Source organism: Diadema setosum, chromosome 22 (genome assembly GCF_964275005.1).
Source record: "Diadema setosum chromosome 22, eeDiaSeto1, whole genome shotgun sequence".
In the NCBI taxonomy this organism is placed as follows: domain Eukaryota; kingdom Metazoa; phylum Echinodermata; class Echinoidea; order Diadematoida; family Diadematidae; genus Diadema; species Diadema setosum.
The window spans coordinates 23,720,685-23,736,437 of record NC_092706.1 but is presented as its reverse complement, the minus strand read 5'-3'; positions in this window follow the sequence as shown (position 1 = coordinate 23,736,437).

Below are 15,753 nucleotides of genomic sequence, written 5' to 3'. Positions count from 1 at the left end.
GCACTGCATGTGTGTCCATCATGTATATTTTGTGAAGAAAGTTCATCAAAACTTACAAACATTTCTATATACATTCTTGCCACACATTCTATGTGTTATTACATCAGCTCTTATACTTTTAGATTTGTGTTTATAGATAAAAAAAAATACAGAAGACTGCAACAAAAAGGCTTAAGTGTGGCTGACACACAGAACTACTGAGTAGTTCAGTTTTGTGCATTATTCAAATTGTAGATAACTGTTGACTTCCAAATTTCTCAGCAGTGGCCTAAACAAGTCCCCTGAGGTTCATATTTAATGTTTTGCTGCATTTTGGGAGGTCTGTAAAAGGTAGCCCCTACCTTTAATGATCACATGTACACACAAAGTAGAAATTTCATGATAAGAGAGACAGAATTCCTTGGGTGAGGATGTTCACTGCAATTAAATCGCAAATCATTATGGTAATGAGTTTGATTCAAACATTCAGAGCTGTTTGCTGTAAGCAGATTTTCTTATATGGAGTACAGTAGATACCCAGGCCAAATTGTGACAGAAAACTGATGGGCTTTGAAGGTATAGTACCCTCATCCGATTAGAAATTATTGATCTGGTATTGGAAAGAAATGAAGAGTTTGTTTGCAAAAACCAATAAGTCCATATTTGTCAAATGGAGATATTTGCGATTAAAGGTCAAGAAAAATAAAGAGAATAATAAGAAAAATTTTGCTTCTTTTGACCTTAACTTCAAAAATATACCTTTATATGTAGTGACCAATGTATCATTTAAAAGGTATTATTTTGTACTTTATGACAAAGCCGTACTTCAAAATCTTCAAAAATGGACTTATCAGTTTTTGCAAACAAACTCTTCAAATACAACCATGCAAAGAAATATAATTCTGATGAAGCAAACATGTTTTGAATGGGAACAGGCAGAGTGGAAGAGATAGTGGTACTTGAAATGCACCTTCCAAAATACCATCCATTAATTCATGCATGAATAAAAACAGGTGACTATACTTTCATATCCAGAGAGATAATCCACTGGTTCTCCTTCCTGTCCAACTCAATTCAAAACTGACCTTAACACCATGTATCATTAGATGCCGCTATCCCTTTGATGTGGGTAAGCTTGTATTCTTTGTATGCTTGTGTTGGGTGCTATATTTTGATTTTTGCACTCCACAAGAGGTTGTAAAAACTTTATTGATATCAATGACCTTTTTGAGTATGAAGGTTGAGGTGAAAATGAAATTTTGACAATCAGAATTTTTAGTTGACAGTGTCAGCAAAAGCAAGAATTTTTTTTTTTGAAAATAAATTTTAATTGTTGTTACATACTCCATTATTTCTAGAGTTTGAAGATGAATGGTTGAATGCTTTAAAGTGTTGTCCTTATAAGGTACCGTGGTTTAGTGGACATGCACGGTGCGTTTGATGAGGAGGCCCTGGGTTTGAGCACTGCCATGCATGGTGCTTGTGTTACTGTGGTACCAAAATGCTCCATCCACAATGATCCTCATCACCCAGATCTGTACCCAGTGATTGGTTGGAATCCTTTTTTTTTTTTTTCTGAAATGCCCATTTAAGAAATCCCACGCATCTTTTGCTCATCTAGAATAGAAATGTTTATCAAAACCACTGAAGCATGAAAGGAACTCCTTTTCCGATTATCAGTTTGCTTCGAGCGGCCATTTCCTATTTTGTAAGTGTTACACAAAATAAATAGAAGAGATGTCATATTTTGGGATCTGGGTCTAACCATTGGCATATTGTGCCCATTGTCTCATGTCCTTTGTGCTAGATGAAAACTGATTCCTGAATGCAAGAAAATGTCAATAACATGGCCACAAACCCCCAACCACAACAATTATCTGATAAAACCGCCAAGTCCATTAGGGTCCTTGAATCTCCCAAACCACCATTCTTTCGGGGAACAATTGGTGACAAAAATGAAGGTAACAGAGCTTAAACCACAACAGTTTGGTTCATTTTGTGAGTGTGTGTGTGTGTATATATGTGTGAGGGTGTGTGTGTGTGTGTGTGTGTGTGTATGTGGGTTGATTGAATCTTGCAATCTTGCGGTTTCCATGGTTATTTATTGTATGTTTTCACATTCAAAAGTCAGAGGTGCGACTGCACAAGATGGCTGTCTCCTAGCAGTGCGAATTTGATTTATTTCATCAGATGTAAATCATTGACAAGAACCTATCATTTAATTTCCACTTAATTCATTTTTTGCTGCAGGTTTACTTTAATCATTTTACTTTAATCAGTTTAGGATATTTACTGATTGACACTCATTACGCTAATGGATGAGTGCTCTTTGTGTGTTTCTAGCAATGTATCAAAGTAGGGTTTGTACAGCTTGATATATTCTGAAATCAAATCTCATCAAAAACAAATCAAATCAAATTTACGGTGAGTCAGATTTCATGGCATTGGTTTTATCCATCTTTCTGATATTGCAGCAGGAAGGAATTTCAGGAGGGACTGTTCTCCCAACACCCCCTCCCCCTCTCAAATATACTAACACTATCCTGCAGCAGCAAATACTCCCAAACATTCATCAAAGACATATCAGATCAAGGTGTTCTAGATATCATAGTAGTATGTCAAGGATTTCAGGTCCAAATTGGGCAGAATTTAAGTGAAAAATGAAACACACACACACACAATCTGTTCGACTTTTCAATGGCTTGTCAAATATAAAAGATGGGAGACTACAACTGTGGTAATTATACAGATAGAAAGTGGAAGGTTACTGCAATTAGAGATGAATAACTGAGCGTCCTGTTTGCGTATCTGCGTGGTATTGAGCCATTTTAGGATCGAGGCTCTGGAGCGACAAATAACAGCAGGTGCGAAGAAAAGGGTTATTGTCCACTGCAAAGGTTGGGTTAAGGTCATGTTTCATATCCATAATATCTATATCTTCCCTAGAAACATGTTGTAGAGGACCATTAGAATAGTTCCTCCAATTATGGGAGTGCTTTGCCTTGCTGATACAGTTCACAAGTGTGATGTTATTGTCTGGAAGAGGCCTGATTCCCTCTAGAAGTTTGGATCTTATCATATTATTGCAGGTACTGAGTTGAATGGAGTTATGGTTCCAGTATTCCAGCGTCTATGGCATAAAGAGATGGAAAAATTCTCTGAAATGCAATCTACGTACAGGGCACCGATGTAAAACAGAATTGCAATTAAACTGGATCAAGAGATTAGGCACTTCATCTAGCCCAGCCATTCACCGCAGTTTAAATAGACCAGTGCATTCTATCTTCCAATTGGGAGCGATGACCAATTTCACATATCACTAAACTGTGTTCCAAAGAGTAGTAAAAAAAATGATATGTAATGGAACCAGCGATGCTGATGTGAGGTCAAGCTTAACAAACAATTTTTGTTCATACATAGCTTCACAAAAAGCCATTCAGCAATGAATGCTCATTATTTTGTCCTTTTGTGTCAGGCTTCCCATCCATCGTTTGTGAGAAATGGAAAGGAATGCAGAGGATTAAAATTGAGTAAAAATGATTCTTTTCATAAGTTTTGATGATAGTGAACTGGAGCAAAAAGGTGACACCACATCCAAACAGCCTGATGTGTTTGAACTCTACAGTGCACTTTTCATTGGAGTCTCTGAAAAGGTTCATTTCAAAATGAGAATCGTTAAAATCATATGTTTGTACTGTTATCACTGGTATACATTCAAACTGTAATAGGTCATTTATTGTATCCATGGTGTCACTGCTATGGCCTTGAGATACAAGCCTGATATGCTTGGTATTCCTTTTTTTAACCCTCTGCATTTTGAGAAAAAAAAAAAGTATTTGTCATCTAATAACTCTACAAAAAATGGTCATGTGTTGTAGGTCAAAGTGTCAATTTGACCTGTACCTAATCCAAATTGTACATGAAAATTTGCCTTGTTGTCTTCCTGTGCTGGTCTAAAAAAATATCTTTTTTATCTTCTTTCCTGCTCCATTCATTGTTTTAAGTTTCATTCCTAAATCTAACTTCCCTAAATGAATGTGAAACCATCTCATCACCACTTGAGTTGCTTCCTTTTATCTGAACCGCCAACTTTCTTTTGTTCTTCTCGCCTCTTTGTTTTAATGGCTGCGTTCTCACTGACTGCAATTAACTTTAGTCTTTCATCTCCACTATGGAGTATCATCATTTGTTCCAATTTTGCTTTCAGTTTTTCATCAGTGGTCACCCATAGCCTATCAGATCCTTTCTCCCTCCTTCATCGGTCTGAATGGAAAGATGCAAAGTAGTAGTTTTGAGCTAAGAAACCCTTCTTATAAAACAGGGAGCTTATCAGTCTGATGCAGGATAAACCAGATTTTCTTGTTCCTTCTGTAATCTGGGACTAGAGTAAATATTTCATCTAGTGTATTCTTCTCTCTTTTTTTTATCTCCTCTAAATTTTTGGGAATAGCAATTTTTCAGGGGAGGAGGGGAAGAGGGTGGAAGTATTTTTGTTCTGATAAACTTGGAAAAATTAGGTGCATGTCCTGTAGCTAAGGCTAATATGCTATTACAAGAATTTGGCAGTCAAGTGCAAGGTGATGCACCTCCTGTAAAACTGGCGGCTGTTGCTCTGCAATTAACTATTATTGACTCCATTTACAGTTAAGGTAGGCCTATGTGGTGTACCTGTAAGATATTGGGGTAAGGCTTTTCTTATGAAAGCAGAAATCCAAGTCATGGAAAAGGCACATAAGTTTCTCAAAGAGTGACAATTTTTACTGCAAAGCTAGAGTAATATGTATTTCAAAGTAGTACAATGTAATTACCAGTCGTTTATTGAAGTACTACTTATACTCATGCATCCCAAGAGGTGCTGAAGCTAAGACTATTCATTTCAGCTTCGGATTAGGTTCAAGTTTTTTGCCGCTGCCATGTCAATGATAATGATTTTATTCTCTTATGCTATTCCCTATTGGACCGGCGAACTTGAAACGAAGTTGTCAAAATTATTGGAAGACATGCCAAGTTAATGACTCCGCTGCATGTATGAGACTGATTCTATTATATTTGATGATATGGATTTCTTGCATCAGATACATTGTTGTCAGCATTTTGTTTTTAAAGAGTGTTCTTCCCTTAAGGTAATAATTCCATTTACATAAATTTGTCAGAAAGATAGAAACTGGTATCAAACAAATGTGACAGCTAGTTCTCCCCCCCCTCCAAAAATAAATAAAGAAAGAAACAAACAAATTTTGGATGTTATGACATTGATAAGTGTTGATTGTCAGAACATGTTGATGCCTTATAGGAGAGTGGGATATGGGAAAATATGGCACAAAAAAAAATGTAGTACAACTGATCAAAAACATCTTACTATCAGCAAAAATTAAGTTTGTAACTTAAGCACTGAAAATGAAAAGGAATATTATCAATATATGCAGCTGTGTCATTACATTGGCATGTCTTCCAGAAATTTTTATGATTGGCAGGAATATGTTGTCAATATAAGTCCAGGAACTTTCAGGGTATGTTACTGTTTTGTTTTGTTTTCCTTTTCAATAGGCTGGTTCTATTTTTGATTTGTTTTGTTTTGTTTTTTTTTTTCACAATGATTTCCTCCTCCTTAGAATACTACACAATGTCAACAAATACACCATAAAGACAAGAGAAGGAGCGGCTCGCTGTGATTTCAGTGCAATGTGGCGGAAACGTACCCCTCTGGAATGCCACTTCCTTCTCGCCCAAGTGTCAAAAAGGGTTAATGTTTGACAGAAGTTTGTTCACCCGCCTGCATTATGTACACCCCCATCGATGTTATGGTCTAAAGCAAACATATCTCACTCCCTAGTATTCTGGTGCAGAGAAGCAAGATACCCAAATATCTTGTGAGTTGCGATTTGTTACTCCCAATTTCTTTCATATTGGCAAATACGTATGCCCTGATTTTGAGGCCACTTGAGTTAATGCTTGCAGTCATATTTCTTTTGTTTTGTTTTATCTTTTATTTCATCATATTGCCAATTATGCTGCAAATTTCATTGAGAAAAATGGGGTAACCTGAGAAAAGAACATTGTGGATTCGTAACTGTATTAGATCCTACCACCTCCATATTACCATTCCCCGTCTTTCTTACAGGTAGCTAGCTAGCTCTTTGAAATGGGACACTTTAGTGACTGCACTTTTATGCAATTATGAAGAATGTGTACCGTAGAAAGCCAAAAATTACCGTTTCCACCACATTAGTGTGAGAAACTGAAGAGGGGAAAAAATGAATACAAAGATTCCAAATGGAGCCTGCTGTACTTATCTTATTGCCCATGATAAATGTGTTCTTGGCAACAGAAAATGAAGTAATATAAAAACGAGATCAGAATGTGATATATCAGAGTCAAAATTATTTACAAAGAAGAAAGGCTCTTGACTAGCCCTTGAAAGAAATGTAACTACCTCCTCTTTGTTATCAAACCTCAACATTGTTTTATGTTCTGCAGGCCTTCACGCCTAGAATTTGGTGGAGCCCCATAAATCACACTTCTAATTTTTGTGAGGAGACTCTTTATAATCACTCTCCTGCAATTTTTGAGGAGATCAATTAATAAAAGGTGATATAATGTCAATTTCTATAAAATTGTAATGAATGCAACACTGTACTTATTGATTATTCCGCAAAACACAACTAAATTATCACTATTGACAATTAAAAAATAAATGTTTTTCACCCCTGTGTTTGTTTAATTTCAAAGTGGGTTTGTCTTCATCTTCATCATGACCAATGTTCCCAAGTTCAGGAAATTCCTGAAACAACATCCACGCACAAATTCATGAAATTCTTCCGTCGAGATGTTTTCATTGTAACTGATTGACAAATTGCCCTACATTTGTCATGTGTGCATTTGTGAATCAGCAGCATCCATATTGATTTGCACCCTCTAACTTTGAAATTTCAAATGAATGGTGGACAATCTACTTCTGATTCCAAAACATGATGCAGGTGATGAATTGAAGGCAAAGAGAAATTATGGCAAAGCTGAAAAGATATTGTATTATGAGCTTCAGCATCTGAGATTTACCATTATATAGATGATGACTGGCGGGGGAGGGAACATACCGAATGTTCCACCCGAAGGGTTTGAAATGCTATTGATGGACTTATAGCGTCCCGAAATAGCATTTCAAACCCTGAGGGTGGAACGTTTGGTACATGTTCCCGACAACAAAAGTCATCATCTGTTATATTATATGGGTTAGTCAAATACCATCATCTGTTATGGGTTGATTGCGTGAAAAATATGATCGTTCAATCGTTTGGTATCGTTTGTCATTTGTTACATGAAAATGTTTTCCCATGGGAGAACATTACAAAAATGTTGTGCCCATGGGCGAACATAACCAATGTGCCTCCATCACGTGACTGTGTTTAGCCAATCACTAACCAGTATTTGACTAACCCATTTAATATTACATGTCTATATTTAGTGGCATGAATGAATGCATTAGCATACAATGAATGAAGGTCTAGTTCAATAATTGATGGATTACAAGCTATTAACATCTCCCTTCAGTACCTTCATTTAAAGTCCAATGTCTATGACCGGGGCTGGAAAAAAAACAATCATGTGCATCCTACATGTGATATTTGTGTTTGCATAACAAAATAATGCCCTCCACACCAGCTAAGGATGTATTTATCTGAACATTTTCTGAGGCAGAAACACCATCCCAAATGCGTTTTGAAACGTGATTCTCTCTCTAGTTAGATAAACGCAGCCTAAATGTACTTTCTCATTTTCCCCCTCTCTAAAGCAATCCTTTCTCCTTTCCAGCCTTCTAACCTGGGGGAAGAATATGAAGCGTTCATGCTGGAAACTTGTTATGCAACCTTTTGATTACCATGGCAACCGCAAGCATCTCTGGCAAGCTATCTTTCATGGACTCACTCCCTCTCTCTCTCTCTTTCCTTGCAAAAAAAAGTTTCTCCAGACATTAATTCCTTCTACAAGAGCACTTACATGTCGGCAAAGTGCGGTCAATTATTAGTAATTTCATTTTTTTCTCTCTGGCGCACAAGCAATTGCCAAGGTCAGTGTTTTCCTTTTTTTTTTCTCTCTCTCTCTTTTCCTCCATCGACAACACATAGATTGTCACAGCCTGGCACCAGTACCTCTTGCATTTGTTCATGACTGATTTTTTTTTTTTATTTTTTTTTTTATACATTTTGTATTCTGCATTTTCACATATTCATATTCATATGATTTCTGCCAGGAAAAATATTTCTTTGCCTAATATGGTCACAAAGTGAAATCACTGTCTGGTGCTGTTGTTACATATTTAGATGACTCTACGTCTGGTGAATTCTCTAAGACTCATGATCTGAAATCTTTAATCGATATGAGCATGTTATCTGCACTGTGAAAAACCCTTAAGGAATCTTATGAATTTTAAAGTGCAATTCTCTACCATGTTCAAATTGATTTGAATAGAGTAGAATTAAACAAAAGGAATAGTGAAATTTGATCAGTTTCAGGAATTAAAGGAAGAGCTATGGTATTATGTTCACATGTTTTCTCAGAACCACTTTCTATGCATGATTTGCCATCAGATTGATTATCCGGTCTGCTCTAATGTTTTACTTGAAAATTAATTAATTACTTTGTAATGATCTATAATATATTTTTGGCACTATCCTCCACAAGGCATTTAATATGAATAGCTAGAAACACACACACAACATACACAAAAATACACACCCACATAGTGTAATCAAATGTTTCTTTCATTCTTTTGTTTGTTGGTATCTTTTTTTTTGCCACATCAAGTGAAGTATTTAACTGATCTGTGAAGTTATCCCCACTCTTTGCAATATACATCGGTGTGTTCTCCAGAAAAGCATGCATTAGTCTTTTGTGGCTGTTGTATATGCAACTAATACTGACGGCATCAAAATAAGGCAGACATTTTTAAACTGGTTCACTCATATTAACGTAGGCCTAGTATTTTGTTGTTGTTGTTGTCATTGTTGTTGTTGTTTTCACATCACGGTGGGCTTATTATCAGTCATAAGCACAAGTTACCTAACAGGATTAATGAAGATTAAAAAGTGGTTAGTACTGTAGGCCTATAGAATGAGGTTGTTATGATGCTATTTCTATAGATATTCCTATGGGATTGTTTCGTCTGTTGAGAATGAGAAGGGCGTTAAGTTGTCTCGAACACTATGGGTTTTGTGACAACTTAACGCCCTTATCATTCTCAACCAACGGTTTGTTAACCAAGAGTTGCAGTTGTGATCACACTACATTTGGTGTTGAGACATGAAAAACCCAAACAAACAAACAAATGACACAAACAAAACTTGTTGAGGCTTACCAACTCTCCCACTTTTTCCTGAAGGTCGTGGCATATGTTAAACCTGGCATTTCTCCATAATTGGATGAGGGGACTATTAAATGGCAACAGGCGTCATCCACTGATTGAACGTCATTCCACATCCTTCGATGTTGCCATGGGTTCGACCTGGAAACCTGACGTCAAATCGAACAAGTGGGACTGAGCTGGTCATCAGCCATGACGTAATTGTGTCTTTCCCAACACACAAAACTAGAGATGGAAAAAGTTATACAAACATACTGAATTTCATCTATTTTCTTGTCTTTTCAAGACTTCCCAAGGAAAAGGTCATTGTCTGTGTGGATGCCAAAATGTCAAATTTAGCTGATAGAATTTAGATGACTCAATGCATTCATTACCAGCACCCATGCTGATTTGCTTCCTGTATTTAGTGTCATCAATTACTGTCTTTTACGTCATTCTGACACTCATTGTTTGTCTCCTGACTTTATGCCTCTCTCTGCATATAATCCGTGGAGAGCATTTGATTCCAATGCCTCAAATCCTGTCTGGTTTTATTTCTCCCTGCAGCACCACTGTCATCATCCTATCATTGTCGGTTGCCATGGTGAAGCTTTGAGTCAAAAAGTGGGGAGGGGGAGCAGTGAAGCCAGCTGTTCGATATACTGTAAACATCACTGGTACAAAAGGGAGCAACACAAAAGTGAATATAGATGCAATAAGCTCTAATGTGGACTTGACATCGCATGAGCCACGAACAGCCTTAACCCTTACTGTGCCTTGTTTGCCAGTTGGCGTTCACAATGCAGTGCTATATATCTATGGGTGCATTCGAACCGAAGCAAACCGAACCAAAGCGTACCTTACCGTACTGTGCCAGATTTGGAGTGTCCGAGCGCTCTGTGGAGAAAATGTACCCCATGCAAGAGGGTCATGCATTTTGTAGCAGGAGGGTCATTCACCTCGCGTGCTTAAACTACTGATACTGGTACTGTACTTACAGATGTCCACAGAACAAAGAGAATGATTTTTTTATTTTTTTTTTTTATTTTTTTTTTTTGGGGGGGGGAGGCATTATGATGTATGTACATGATGCAAACATTCTTCACATGCAAACTTTTGATAGACTTTAGGAGCTCATCATGAAGTGGTCCACTTTTGGCTTCATTTAGTTCAGTACGGTACACTTTGGGAGCATTTGAACACTCCTGTGGAGCAGGTTCGGTACGGTTCAGTTCGCTTCAAGAGAGCACTCGAATGCACCCTTTGCCAGTTGATGTACAAATGTCTGGAGACTAATTGTCAATAAATAGAAATTACTTAATCCCTATTGCATCACCATTGCCTTCCTGTTGAACTGAGGCACATTGCTGTATCTGAATGGACTTGCTAACTTTACAACTAGGTCAAGTTTGGATGGATTACTAATGGGATGCTGGTGAAAAAGCTTCGCAAATTACGATGTGTGCCTGGACACACAAAGAATTAAGTATAACAGCGACCACACGAAATCAGACAAAACATACTAGGAAGTTTTCCACAAAGAATTTAAGTCGATCTTAAATTTTAAGATCTACTCAAAATTATGGTAGGTAGTGTGTGACTTCAACAATATTCTAACTTTCATATAAGAATGAAAATTTTTGAGACCTTTTCATACACGCATTAATTCACAAAATAAAACAAGGGACGGAAGATTTGTTTTGGTAAATTTTGATAAGAATTAGAAGTGGATTCTGGAAGTATTAGATAAAACTGAAAAGAGAAACCAACAGCCTACCATAATTTTAAGTTGATCTTAACTTTTCAAGTGCTCAAGTAGCAGACAAGTTAATGCTTATGAATCAGCAGTATGAATTCTTTTATCTATTTTTTTTTTCTGGCTGTCTTGTTCCCTCAATAATGAACAAGCATTCCATTTCTTTAAACCTGCAGAACGTGAACTCATTTCAGGGAATGTCAATTTTTTTCTTTGGTTCCCAAAGAGAAACCTGGAAAGACTCTAAGCAGTAGTTCCTCATCAACTTCTCTGAAGTTTCTTTGAATTTTGCTTTCAGCATACATTTTTCTGGCTTTTCAGAAGGCATGTATTTGAAATTCCTCTCCTGAGTGTGTTGAATGTTGTCAAATGTGAAAGGGGGGGGGGGGAGGGGATGTTGGTTTGAGGGATGGTAGTCCTGTATTCTATCAGCTAAAAAAAAGGGAGCCTCTGTGATGTTGTGTGATTCATATCGGGGACACTTAATCATCGCTCAGACGCAGACTCGAGCGGACAAATAAGTCTCTTCCCCACCGTGAAAAGATGAACATTCCGACATTGGCCGAGGCCTGAGGCTGTTTGGCTGACAGAGACGAGAGGGAGGGGGGATTTCTGTGAGAAATGAAAGAAATGAGCAGACAAAATAGAATTTAGATCGCGCTATTGCGTTTGGAAGGAGGGAGAGGGAGAGCTAGAGGATGAGGAGAGGACCACTGGAATACAAGGGTAAGGAGGAGATGAAAAGAGGAAACATTCCAACCCCCTTGGGTCCAATACCACATAATGACAGTGACACTAGGTGTATTCACATTGAAACCACAGTATTTCATGAAGCATGTTGTAACGTGAACACAAATAAGCCTACACTGTGAGATACGTTGCAAAGTACCGTGGTGTTTAGGGTCATAATTCACACTTCGCATGAAATACACGTGCAAGATTTGAGCGTAAACCGTGTCACGAAGTGCCACCGATCGTACAGCGGTGTACTGGTATTTCTCATGCAACATAGCTGACTCAGTTCCTTTGGGGATACGCAATGCTTACCAGAAATACGACGATTATTTAATGAATGAGAACAGTACCAAGTGAATTACTGCACTGTCTATTACCGTGGTATTTCACCGATGAGAATGGTGCCAAGAAATTACTGTGGGATTTAATCCCGTGGTAATTCTAATGTTAGTGCACCTTTTAATTGTGCAGAATTAAACATTATCTTGATGGCAGTGGAAGAGTTAAATACCTGGAGCCAAACCCTGCATTGGAGTGAAAGAACATTACAAAGCAAAAGGATTAAGAGATGAGCAGCATTCAAATCTAAACAAATGTATCAGAATGGTTTCCAAATCAAAGCATGCACCTCTGGAGTCGAGCTTTTGCATACCATGACGTCTTACTCGCTACCCTTTTCTGAGCCATGTAGACAAAAATAGATTTTTAGGCGAGAAGCGAGAAAAAATAGAGCAATGACCTTCAAAATGTACTGAGCTGCATGGATGTGATTAATGTGCCGAAAAACTCTTTTGTATGTTAACCTTACGGCAAAATTGTTGTCTGCACACTTTATTTATGCTTCATTTTGCCGTGCACACAACCATGCACATATTGTTGCTGATACCTTTATGGCTTTACACCCCGCAATGTATTTTGTCAAGAGGGAAATGCGTATCCATGGAGACGCTGTTTGTAAATGGAGGGGATGATGAAAAATCTGCCATATCAAATGCATTCATTTTTTTTTTTTATCGCAGCTATCTTGTTCATCAGTCACCTTTCACCCTTGTTGTGCAGATATCATTCACAATTGTTGAAAGCTCAGTGAAATCTCGCCATTATCATTATGGAATTGCCAAACAAGTTTTGCACAAGTTGCAATACTTTCGAAGAGGCGTCGGGTTGGGGGAAGAATGAGAGGAATCATAACAGAGATATACAAACATCTGGAGATGTTTGAAAAAAAGAAGAAATAATGGAAGAAGAAGATAAAGAAGAAGAGGAAGAAGGAAGAGGAGGAGGAGGAGGAGGCAAAAGCTTGAAGACCAGTAAATTAGATTAAAATGTTACAAATGAGTAAGAAACAAAGAGAGAGCCTGAAGCAGAGAGTGAGACAGTATTACAGGCTGTAAAAATATATTAAATGGTTTTGATAGATTATTAGAGTCATATGTAAGTAGATTAGCAAGAGCCAGATGACTGAAAGACAGGTAGCTAATAAAGTGATAATATTTAGCTGTGTGTGTTGGTTACAGTTTGTTATTCAAACCTTATTTCATTTTCGGATTAATGAACCTTCGGAATAACAACACAAATGTTAGGATTAATGGGCCCTTTTTCATGTTTGGATTAACATTAAAACCGCTATAAAGTATAGGAAATTTGTGTCATTCGGAATAACGAACCTTCAGAATAACAAACCTTCAGAATAACAAACCTTACCTCATTTCCGGATTAACCAACCTTCAGAATAATGAACACCACCTGCGTGTGTTGATGATGGTTTGTGTGTGTGTGTGAGTGTGTGGGGGGGGGGGGGGACCTGTTACAGTCATCATAGGAAAACAGACAGGGATGTAGAAGTATAAGAAAATGGTATAAATATTCTGGGCCTGGAAGGGAATGAAAAAAGGAATTATAGGGATAATAATAATCTTACTTACCCAGGGTAACCTCTTCAGTGTTGCCACTGTTCTCCATTATTATTACCCTAGTGTTACCAGGTGACCAGTTATAGGCCTACACCTGGGTCAAGAGTGACATGGTGGGTAAAAACTTCTTGTCCAAGGAAGTAAACACTGGATGGGATTTGAACTTGGGTCCTGCAATTGGGAGTCAGGAGTCTTATCCACTATGCCACAGCCCCCTGACTGTCTGGGTTAATCCTTTGTGTGCTTTGAGTGAGTGATTGGCACACACACACACACACACACACGCGCACAAAGATGTCGTACATGCAATCCAAAGTACATGGCATGGAAAGGGTTAACAGAGATAGAAAGAAAATCAAATCAAATGAAACATACACAGAGAGATAGGGATAGAAGTGAAGATAGACAGATATAGACACAGATAGACAGAAAAAAAAACAAGAAGAGTACAAAAATATATAATGTTATATATATATATATATATATATATAATATATATATATATATATATATATATATATATATATATATATATATATATATATATATATATATATATATATATATATATATATGTATATATATCTTCCTTTTTTTGGGGGGGGGGAACTACAGTATGAAAAGTGACAAGGGGGCGTGTTGAAAATGATACATGCTTCACTGGTATCAAGCTATGTCCCCAAGGGGTGCCCAGTATAACCATACTTTATGCTGCGTACATTCATCAGAGATTTCTATTTTGATAAGGCATCGCCTCTTATTGCTGTGCTGTTGCCAAAGTATGCCAACCAGGTCCCATCAGGACCGTGTGGCTCAAAATAATATGCCTCGGCTACTCATCACTGCTTCATCCTCCAAGGCGAAAGATACCGGTCTTATCATAAAGGTCAGTCCAGGCTCGATTAACCCTGCAAGAACCATCATGTCTGATGTCTTTCACGTTACATATAACCTGGTAGCTGATGGAATTGACAGACTTAATCTAATAACATGATATGCGATAACTAATTATTAACTCAGATACCATTTTAACCAACATTTGACATCACCCCCCCCCCCCCCAAAAAAAAAGGAGGAAAGAAAGGAAAAAAAGACAACAAAATATACAAATTTGATCTCATTTCTACATTTCATGTCCATAAAGAAAACACATAATTTCCTATCTCTTCGTATTATAGTAATTAGACACACATAGTGTTATGAGTTGCTTTATGGGATTGAGAAAGGAAACAAACTCATTTTTTTTTTTTATCACATGCCATTCACACACACTGCTGCAGGCAAATTATCATTAGGGTTTAACAATAAAGTAGCAATGCCTACGCACTGGATGTCATACAATGCACTTCACTGACAAAAACAAAATCAGAAAAATTTCCAATTACTGTGGTATATGCTATTCTTCAAACAATGATACTTAATTATTTTTTTGTATTGTTTGTTTGTTTCTGTGAGCACGAAACGTGCATATATGTGCAGAATGTGGTGCCATACAGTGTATATAAAATCCTGCATTTACAAGTTTATATACTGGGTATCTAGTTTTTGTTTTTGATTTTGTTTTGTCATGTCAACTGTTGTAAATCTTGCAGATTACATCAATAAATCATGGCCAGGCATTCTCCTGCACATGATCTTCGTAAGAAACGACCGACGAGTCTGTATATTGTTGGTGTGACTCATGGAAACTGTGACAGAGATCTGCCGATGTGGTTTGAGCTATGGGGGCCTGTTATTGCAAAATTTTCCCTGAACCCAGTTCACATCAATCTAGATCATTTCCCTTCCAAGGAACCGATCATCCTATTGGTTATCAGCCAACGGCAGATCTGACCGCAGAGATGTTGCAATCCAGTGACAGAAGCTCTTAAAGATGCGTAGTTGACCTCATTTTCAAAATAAAAAGAAAAAAGAAGAAAAAATTAACACTTTCATTTCCATCAAATCTATGTATAAGTGTATATAGCATATGATTGTTGAGAGAGGTGCATATTCTTATTGCAAATGGAAGGTTTCAATAAGACTGCTGGTTA